Genomic DNA, 10,687 nt, shown 5'->3' with positions numbered 1-10,687 from the left:
AGTTTCAGGAGATATAAAAATGTTTCTGAGACAAGAGTATCAAACCATCATCCCCAAAGTGCCAGATGGAATCCCGGTGTGATGGTGGAGCACCCTAAAACAGCACTTCAAGGTGGAGACCTTTAACTGATCATGAATCATAACCATCCTTTCTTTTTTTCTTTCTTTCTTTTTTAAGATTTTACTTATTTATTTGACAGAGAAAGAGAGAGAGCATAAGCAGGGGGAGCAGCAGCTGAAGAAGAGGGAGAAGCAGGCTCCCTGCTGAGCCTGATGATCCTGGGGTCCTGGGATCCAGCCACGTGTCAGCCTAAGCAGGGAGCCCTAGACGGGGCTCAATCCCAGGACCCTGGGATCATGACCTGAGCCGAAGGCAGACGCTCAACCGACTGAGCCACCTAAGTGTCCCTCTTTTTTTTTTTTTTAAGATTTATTTATTAGAGAAGGGGGGGCAAAGGGAAAGAATCTCAAGCCGACTCCCTGCTGAGGTTGGAAACCGACCTGGGCTCCATCCCACAGCCCTGAGATCACGATCTGAGCTGAAATCAAGAGTTGGGTGCTCAACGGGTTGAAGCACCTAGGCGCCCCCTTAACTGTCCTTTCTAAAATGGATTGGTCATGAAAGTGGTGACTCTGCTCCTTGGGTTCTTCTCCTCCTGCAAAGACCCTGAGTCCGATCGGCACTAACCTGATGTTTACAGAGAAGGTAAAGGAAAATATCTGCCTAGGTAGAGCATCGAAGGAAATGTTATTCCTGTAAAAATTAAATTGCGTGATGGATCAGTGCAGTGGTTCTCAACCAAGGGCGATTTTGGTACCCCCCAGGGACATTTGGCAAAACCTGGAGATGTTTTTCATTGACACAACTCGGGGGAAAGGGGTAGTGTTGGCATCTACTGTAGGGACCAGAGATGCTGTTGAAAATCCTACCAGGTACAGGCCACTCCCCACAAAGAATTATCTGGTCCAAAATGCCAATAGTGTCGAGGTTGAGAAATTCTGTGTCAGGGTGAGCAGGATTGAGAGATCCTGGCATCTGAGATATGTTCTCCTCATCACTACTTCTGTGGCCTTTGAAAAGCTACTCAGCTTCTCTAATGGATCTCAGTAGATAAAGCTGCTCGCCATGAACCCCGTATAGTGGACATACATGATGATGAATCGTTCTGAACAGTAGGAAGAGAAACACAAATGTAACAGTTGACCGTCAGAGGCCATGACTGTCACCCCCCCCCCCACACACACACCCTGTGTGGCTGTCCCTTCACAGGTCTGAGTCCTCCCTCCTGGAGGACTGCAGGGCCCCTGTACCGCCTCCCCCCCCCCCCCCCCCCCCGCTTTAAGTTCCTTTTAGTCCATTTTTGGAAACCGAAACTAGGCTTGTTCTCCTGAAATACTGCTTTCGGCACCTAACTTTCCCTGATCAGGATGCCGTGAATTATCGACATTACTTCTGTATCAGTCCTCAAACTGCCTGCCTCCAAAACTCCGTCTTGATCTGAGCCTGCTATCCCTCCAAACCTACTCCCGGCAGCTGGTTTCCTAGTGGTCCCGTCTTTGCTCAGACTCATCCCCTGCTTCCTCCCCCCCACCGGCTCCACTATCCTTATTACATCCTGCCCATCCTGAGGCTGAGCTCCACTTTACTTCCTCTATAAAAGCCTTTGTTCTTATTCCCACCCACCTGCCCTTCTCTTCGAAAAGTTTTTTGACCTATTTGTCAGTCTCACGCAACTTAAATCCAAATTATTCACTATTTTTATTTTATTTTATTTTTTTTAAAGATTTTATTTATTTATTTGACAAAGAGACACACAGCGAGAGAGGGAACACAAGCAGGGGGAGTGGGAGAGGGAGAAGCAGGCTTCCTGCCGAGCAGGGGGCCCGATGCGGGGCTCGATCCCAGGACCCCGGGATCATGACCTGAGCTGAAGGCAGATGCTTAATGACTGAGCCACCCAGGCACCCCTGTTCACTATTTTTTAATATATTTTTATTTTGGATTCTCTGAAGAGATTGTAAACTTCTCTGTTTTAAGCTGTTGGAAGACAAGAGTTTCATACTAAAGACTCGCTTTGCATTAAAGACTTTCCCAAGCTCTCCCCGTGTGACTCATCCCAGCCTGATGACAGCGCTCCCTCGAGCCTCACTCTACCTATACAGACCTTTATCACAGCACCTGAAATTAATTCTTCCTGGCACTTTTTGTTTACATACCTCTCTCCCCTAGCTAGATGGTATACAGGAACCATATCTTAATTATTTTTATTTTATTAAACTCAGACGTTCTGCCCCAGGTTCAATTTTTCCATACCACTCATTGATTTTTACATTTTATAAACCATTGAGAGCATTCACATTCACCCTCACAGACTGTGAAGATCTTATATGATGGCTTTTCATTAGCCGTCTGAGTCATCAAATTGACGTTCAAGAGAAATAGGAGAGATTAGGAGGTCTAAACATACAGTAGGCTCTTCCCCAGAAAGGCTTTGAAATACGAATCTGAGAATGAACAGAAACTGTTCCAGACTGTAAGATAATACAACACAAATATAAAACATTGCCAACGAAAATATCACTCTCCCACATAAGATTTTAGAAAAAGGGAGGAAGAAACTTATTTCTGTTTCTTCCCTTTATCATCTGCTTCTCTCTCACATGCCCAGAGGAGCTGGAAGAACAGAAAGATAGAAAAAAGAATTCTAGAATTTCTACTCGATATTAACATTGGGAATGAGAATTATTTTTAAAACTTGCTTAGGCCCATATTTATTCAATGTTGTGCTGTTTTTAGTGTGAGGAGAATATGAAGCCAACCGAAAAAGACTCCATCCTAATTTTTCCTCATTCAACATATAAGATACCATTCAAACAAAACATTCTTGCTTCAGCACATGACTGTCAGAGAATCAAACAACTGGAAACCACATTATTGCTGGTACTTACACCCGGGTAGCTGGAAATGATGGTGTGACTGGCATGGTGGCTCCAGAATGTACTAAAATTGTCTTTGTTTTGTTTGGCTCATATATATGCTCTTCTAATTTGCATGCATAATTACCTAAATGCCAAGCAATTATCCACTTTCCTCACTCAGTGATTTATACATGTGAACAATCCTTCCCTTCACTAATTTTCATGCCTCCGCCCACAGTTTCATCAGACAAGGTGCCATGTGTCTGCCAATCGCCTTCTCTTAGATCAAATCTAGGGACATTTCTGTAGCCCTGGGACTCTGTCCTATTATTTTCCAGAACTCTTGCCCATGAACCAATTTTTTACATCTTGTCTTCACTGAAGAAAGTTACATTCTGGCATTTCTGGCAAATCCTACATTTCTAACTGGGTTCAGTACATCTGTGTATTTTCTCTCTTTTATAAGCTAGTATTTCTCAAAGGCTTATCCGAAGATCAGAATCAGCTGGGTTGTTTTTTTAAAAAATGCAAATTTGGGGGCCCATTCAGACCCATAGAATCAGAATCACTGGTGGTAACACGGTGTCTGCATTTTTTATGTAGTATTTTTAATTTTTAATTGTGGCTAAATACATATGAAATTTACCATCATAACCATTTTTAAGTGTAGGGTTCAGTGGTATCAAGTACAATCACGTTGTTGTGCAACCATCACCACCTTCTATTTCCAGAACTCCTTTCATTTTGCAAAACTTAAACTCCATACTCATTAAAGAGTAACTCCCCATTTCCCACCAACCTCAGCCCCACCAACCACCATTTAACTTTCTGTTTCTATGAATTTGACAACTCTAGGTGCCTCATATAAGTGGAATAATAGAGTAGTTGCCTTTTTGTGACTAGCTGATTTCACGTAGCATGCCTCCAAGATTCATCCATGTTGTAGCATATGCCAGAATTTCCTTCTTATTAAAGGCAGAATAGTATTCCATTGGATGTATATAAGGAACCTGCATTTTTAACAAGCACTGTAAGGCAATATGCACACTATCGTTCGTAACCGCCACCAAGTTTTCCGGTGTTCCAATTTTACTTTCCTAAAGTACAGATTTGGAAGGTTCTGCTCATCACCTTACAACCGTGTAGTGCAAAAAAAAGGAAGTTTGGTGATTACTGAATTTTCAAAATGAACATTCAGGAGAAGCTAGTAATACTCTGGAAATACAGGAAACTTCAAATAACACCACTGTTAAACTTAGCTCTTCTTCAATGTCCCTTTTCACACTGGTGAATGCACATTTGCTGAGGTCAGAGGAAGGGGTCCTCCATGCTTTTCTGTAGCTCCTTTCCAGAGACTAGAACTGGACTGATACCTACCTTTGATGCTATGGGAAAGAGCTCAAGCAGAGATTGCAAAGCCTTCTGTTTTAGACGGCTGCTCTCTGCAGGCCAAAGTTCCATATCCAATGTCAGGAAGAGAAAGAGAGAGAGAGAACAACCAGTGAGCCCAGGGCTGAAGGCTGAAACAAGTAAGTACTGTCCCTGAGAACTATTCCTGCTTGAATTAATTTTCCAAACTCAGACTCCTTTTGGACTCTTGATATCTCACAACGATACATGAACTTCGATTTGTTAATAGTATCCCATGTAAGTGGTTCTTAACCGAGGGCAATTTTGCTTCCCAGGGACATTGACAATGTCTGGAGACTGAGAAGGTATCAAAACAGTTCAAGAAGTTTATATGGAAGAATTACCAAAAGTCCAGAATTTTGAAGTTGAGAAATGTATTTAATTCATTCACTTATTCATTCATCAAATGTATACTGGACACTCACTGTGTATAAGACACTGTGGGAAGCCAAAATTGCTAATGTTGTTTGCTGGCAGAGAAAGCTTAGTCTTGCCAAGGGCTACACAAAGAGATTGAAAGGGCTTTTAACAAACAGAAGTGACCCATATCTTTCTTACCAAAAGCCAAGGGAAAAACTTTGTTTTAACTTATAGTAGCATATTAATGAGATTCTAAGCTCCCCCCCCCCCGCTTTTTTGCTACTACTAATTGCCTCCTTTAATATTGTGATAATGCTTTATTAGTTAAATTGCTTAAGAGATAACAGAATTCATGTTATCTCGAGAGCAAAGGTTATGCCAATTAAGTTAAGAGAGGCTTTCCTGTGGGAAAACCTGTAGTGTCCTGTCCTCACTTCAAATAGTATCCACAAGAGATCCTATCCTGGGTTCGAGCAGTGGCGCCCCTCATCCCTGCACGGATCGCTCAGCCCAGGGGCCAACAAGAAGGGTCCCCATTCCAGGACTTGGCTCCTTATGCACACTCAACGGTCCTGGTATAGGATGAAGCACATTCTGAAGCCATCGGTCCCTCACACAGAGGCACGGATGCTGGAAGAGATTCTCGGTCCAAGCGGAGTCCTCCTCCCGGGGTTCGAACCGCGAGGTCAGAGTCCTGCTCCAGAGGAGAGAGCCCAACTCCGAGGGCAAGGTTGCAATCTTCATCACGGTGAGGCGCCAGGACCAGAAGCGTCCCAGAAGGCTGATTCGCATTTTGGCTGCGAAGCCCCCGAAGGAAACTGTGTGGAGGCACAACGATGCTTAGCCTGGAAACCATGAAGTCTCTCGAAGGAGACAATGTTCATTTCAGTGCTTTCCTCCCCACCGCAGTGATGAGCAGCCTGGATGCAGCCATGCAGTCCCTGGAAACAGTTACCGAAAACGGTGAGATTTTCGTGATTAGGACCTCAGTGCAGGGGGATGGGTCTGGGTCAGGAGCCTTACCCTCAGAAGGCAGTCTGAACTCTGCCTTTGTTCCTGTGGCTAAGGGGAAAACAAGTATTTGTCAGTGGTCTCCCCACCTTTCTCCTACCTAGACGGTTGTTTAAAGATTCCAGCGTGAGTTAACAATAAAAAATAAACTTTAAAAAACATCTATAGATATATACATGGATATAGATTAGTATTGTCGAGAAAGGCAATCTTGCTTTGCATGCTCCAAGATGGGAAAAAAACTAAGAACAAATGGTTGGTTCTGCTTTTTCATGGTGTTTTGCATCAGGTGCATGTGGCTAGGATCTTTCATGTTCCAGGGAGTTTTTGTAGATAAGGGAGGCCTTTCCTGTTTATTCTTTCATTAATGCTAATTTTGAAAAAAGTTTCGTTGATATTAAAAAAAGCTTTATAAACCCAGTTGTTAAGTGTTGAAACATTGATGACAAACTGATTCCATTCTCTTTGGCTTTTAGTTAAAAAGAAGCCTGTTATGTTTCAAAAAAAGACAAAACAAAACCAAAAAACCAAATAGTATCCACAATAATTTGTGTTATTGGAGTGTATATTTAATTTGGAAATAAATATTAAGTCCTAGGAATGCGTACAGAAGATTCATGAATTTGAAGAAATGGATATGATTTATTTGCTTTCCTCCCTAGTCATAAAACTAAAATGTTTGTGCATAAAGAGTATTTAAATGAAGAAATCAAATAATCTGAGCCTTTTGTTTTCATCTGTACATGGTGTATACTGCCCATTATTGGACAGATGAGCAAAACAACCTGGATATTCAAATTTAAAACATGACTCTTCTGACTCACATTGCCGCTTGACTTTAAATCCTATTGCCTAATGATTGCCTCATTGGGATTATATGAATCATCACCTCTCTTCTGTGTGTTGACTAACTAGAAGGAGACCTCCCAGTTTCTCCTGAGAGATTTGTTTCCTTTTATCTGTGGTCAACATCACCATGACACCTGAATAGGATGATTGCTTTCCAGGCACTAGATGCTGTCCTGAGCCAGGAGGCTGAAATAGGCAGAGCACAGCTTCCTTCAGTCCCTTTATTCTATGAACATCTACTCAGCGTGATGCTCAGGATCATAGTCGCTGGTCTTTAAGACTCTACAACCTGGCGGAGGAGTATAAAATGCAAGAGTACTGCTGAATCAAATGGGCCAGGGTAGGAGGTTTTTGCTAAGCAAACTCGGAACTTCAGTGTTAATCCAGGTCCCTCTTCAATTGACATTTGGAGACTGACCTCAACCAGAATACTCTCCCAGTTTGGAATAAGAAATCCTAGGACAGCCTGTTCGTCCTTTAACATCAAAATAGATGTGTAGTGTTTAAACAAACAAACAAACCAAAAAGCACTGTGAGGCTATCCCCAAGAGCTACTTTGGAGTTTCCAAACTCGAGGATCTAGTCTACACCACTCAAATTTTTCAAGATGTCCGGCATTTTCCTTTGTAAGCACAGTTTAGCGTGTTAACAGATAAATCCCACTAACCCCATTACATGAGGAAGAAAATAAATCCTTGCTCTCCTTGCTCAGTGTCCTCCTTCTCAACATTTTAAGAGTGTTATTTGTTAATGGAGCGTCCTGTTTGGGGAGAAAGGGAGATGGAGGAAGGGGGGAAGGGAAGGGGCAGAGAAGGAAGATGATGAAGGTCTAGTTCAGGGATACTTCAGTCGTTCAGAAAGAGGTGGAAGCTCACCTGTTTACTACACCCTCTGCAGATACTCTTTGTGGGCATGAAAAGTTGAGTCATCTTGCAAAGGTGAAGATGACGCAAGGCCTTTCTTTGGTCTCCGTTCTGTATTTTCTATTAACACCAGGTGTACACTGGAGAAGTTCTGGACAGATTAAAAGTGCTTTGGGATTGTATTTGATTAGTGAATAATGAATGAATTTATGACAGACTTTTGGGGAAATTGAAAAAGAAAGGAAGTCATTTGAAGCAAAAGCTACCTAAGCCACTTGAGCAAGATGTTTAGGACATGATTGTATGGGTCTGAGCTGTCAGAGACTCCTACGAGCTGTACCTCACCCCTCTTTCTTCATCTCTCCTAAGCTCCTGTGGCACTAGGAGACTTAATTTTTACCTTTAATGTATGATTCGTTTGAATAGGCAAAATAAGGAGGCGCTTGTTTAGGAATTTAGAAGTGAAGGCGTGTGTGTGTGTTTGTGCATTCCTATGTGCTCATTTTTGCAATTTGTGATCCATTTTTGAGCAGGAAGGATCCTTGTAACATTAAGGCATATTTCTACCTGGGTGCCTAGGTGGCTCAGTGGGTTAAGCGTCTGCTTTCAGCTCAGGTCATAATCCCAGGGTCCTGGGATCGACCCCCACATAGGGCTCCCTGCTCAGTGGGGAATCTGCTTCTCCCTCTCCCTCTGCCCCTCTCCCAGCTCATGCTCTCTCTCCCATTCTCTCAAATACATAAATAAAATCTTAAAAAAAAAAAGAAAGAAAGCAATATTTCTACCAAACACACTTATTTTTCTAGAGCATTCTTAGGAGAAAATTCTAAAACAGAAATCTAAAATTATGGTTGCTTCCATTTAGCTCCTGAACACAAGAATCCTGAATGGAAAAGAATTACATCACATAGCCTCCTATCTGAGAAATAATAAAACCAGTTTTCATGGGAGTTTCTGATAAAGTTGAAAATATCTGTCCTACAAAACTCAAGTTTTATCCAGAATCAAATGAAGAAACTTTATAAAAGAACTTGAAGTTTATCTTTTTTAAAGATTTTTTAAAATTTATTTTTTGACAGAGAGAGACACAGCAAGAGAGGGAACTCAAGCAGGGGGAGTGGGAGAGGGAGAAGCAGGCTTCCCGCTGAGCAGGGAGCCCGACGCGGGGCTCGATCCCAGGACCCTGGGATCACAACCTGAGCCAAAGGCAGACGCTCAATGACTGAGCCACCCAGGCACCCCAAGAACTTGAAGTTTAAAAATTAGTTACATTGTGTTCTGTCCTCTATTCTCTACCGCCCCCCCATGTAAATAAAATTGGTACCATAAAAAAATAGTAGTTATTTCTTGTGGTAAATATGATTCATGTCTACAGCAGCCCCTTGCAAAATCTCCTCATTTCATACTGCCTATTTCTCATGAGTGCCTGAGGCTGGTGGTTGAGAAATTATTATTAGCCTCCTCATACCTGGACTTCAGATTTAAATCTGGTCACTCTGGCCACTAATATAAATGTATAGTGATGCTGTCTGAAATGATAAGTTAATCTCATCTGGCAATTTTTAATTCTTCATGCTGTGTAAGATATCCCTTCCAAAATGTTTCTTCCAAAGGGTGCCTGCAAACTTTTTTTTTTTTTTTTTTGGTATCTGTATCTGCTAAGTCAAAAGCTATATATTTTTTCACATATATGTCCATGTATTTATGAATAGATCTTATATATCTACATATATATGTAAATGCATTCCTTTTTTTTTTTTTTAAGAGAGAGAGAAAAAAAGCTGAGCTGGGGGGAAGGGGCAGAAGGAGAGGGAGAGAGAGAATCTCAAGCAGGCTCCACACCCTGAGATCATGACCTGAGCCGAAATCAAGAGATGGCTGCTTAACTGACTGAGCCACCCAGGTGCCCCTGTCTATTTTGATTTTCTTCTTTTCTTTTTTTTTTAAGATTTTATTTATTTATTTATTTGACAGAGAGAGAAAGAGAGAGGGCAAGCACAAGTCGGGGAGAGGCAGAGGGAGAGGGAGAAGCAAGCTCCCCGCTGAGCGGGGAGCCCAACACAGGGTTCAATCTCAGGACCCTGGCATCATGATCTGAGCCGAAGGCAGATGCTTAACCGACTGAGCCACCAAGGCGCCCATCATTTTGATTTTCTATTGAAAACCTATTGAGCATAGACTGTCTTCATTTTATCTACCACATTGAGATTCTACCCATAGAACAGGTGCTTAACAGTCATTCTCATTAAAAGCTAGCTTGTTCTGGCAAATAGATACAGTGTGAACATGAGCTTTGCTCTCTCTGAACCAGAATAGTATAGGAATTTTAATGAAAGTGGCCTGAGTCTTTATTGCGTTTCCATGTAGGAACCTGTCCTGCTCTTCTTGAGCTTGGTAAGATGGCGAATGTTTTGGCTTTCACTAGAGTGACGTTTATGACAGTAGTAGAAGCCTTCATGCAACACTGGGTTAAAAAATGGAACGGAAACTCACAGACATGGGAAGATTGTCTTTGAAGTTTGTGGTGGGGTAGGGAGAAGCTGGAGCCGCCATCGTCTTGGGAAAATTCTGCACTTTGGTTAGTTCTCCTCTGTCCTTTTGCCTAGTGCTCAGGGCCCCAAGGTACCTCTACTCACCCAGAGGAAACTGTCAGGCTATAAAAGACCCAGATTCCTTGGGACCTATCCCTAAAGGGGGGAAAATGGCTTATTTCTATTAGATTATGTAAAAGCAATCCTGTTCTAATATATAAACAACTACTTCGTGGGGTAGGTCAGATCTATTTTTCCCTATTTTATAGGTGAGAATGGGAGACTCAAAAAGGTTCAATTTTTACTCAAGGCTAAAAAGCTATAATGTATTACTGCAATTTTTGTAGGTTAAAAAAGAAAAAGATGGTTATATGGCAATTTCATATGGTTCATCCAAATTGAAAATCCAGGATGGCAGTATGGAGATTCTGTCTCCAGAGTCCTACCTGATATACCACCATTTCTTATACAGATATATGAGCAACAATTTTAAAAAACTTAAAGAAAAAAACCGTTACAGAGCAAATAAAAAGAAAACTAAAAAAACACAAAAAATCAATTTATCAACGTCTATTTAATGAAATAATGGTGTTTTGCTGAAAGAAAACAATGAACTAGATATTTTTAAGCTGTTAATTTAGTACTTTAATGAAACATTCAATTTAATAGTGTTTCCCCCAGTTCAATACTAAAAAATAAAAAAAATACCCCACTGTTTTAAGATTTTTTTTTCACTGCATATTT

This window comes from Eumetopias jubatus, unplaced genomic scaffold (genome assembly GCF_037043125.1).
Source record: "Eumetopias jubatus isolate StellerSeaLion01/CBP00866 unplaced genomic scaffold, mEumJub1_p1.0 scaffold_13, whole genome shotgun sequence".
Lineage (NCBI taxonomy): Eukaryota > Metazoa > Chordata > Mammalia > Carnivora > Otariidae > Eumetopias > Eumetopias jubatus.
This window is presented reverse-complemented; position numbering follows the sequence as displayed.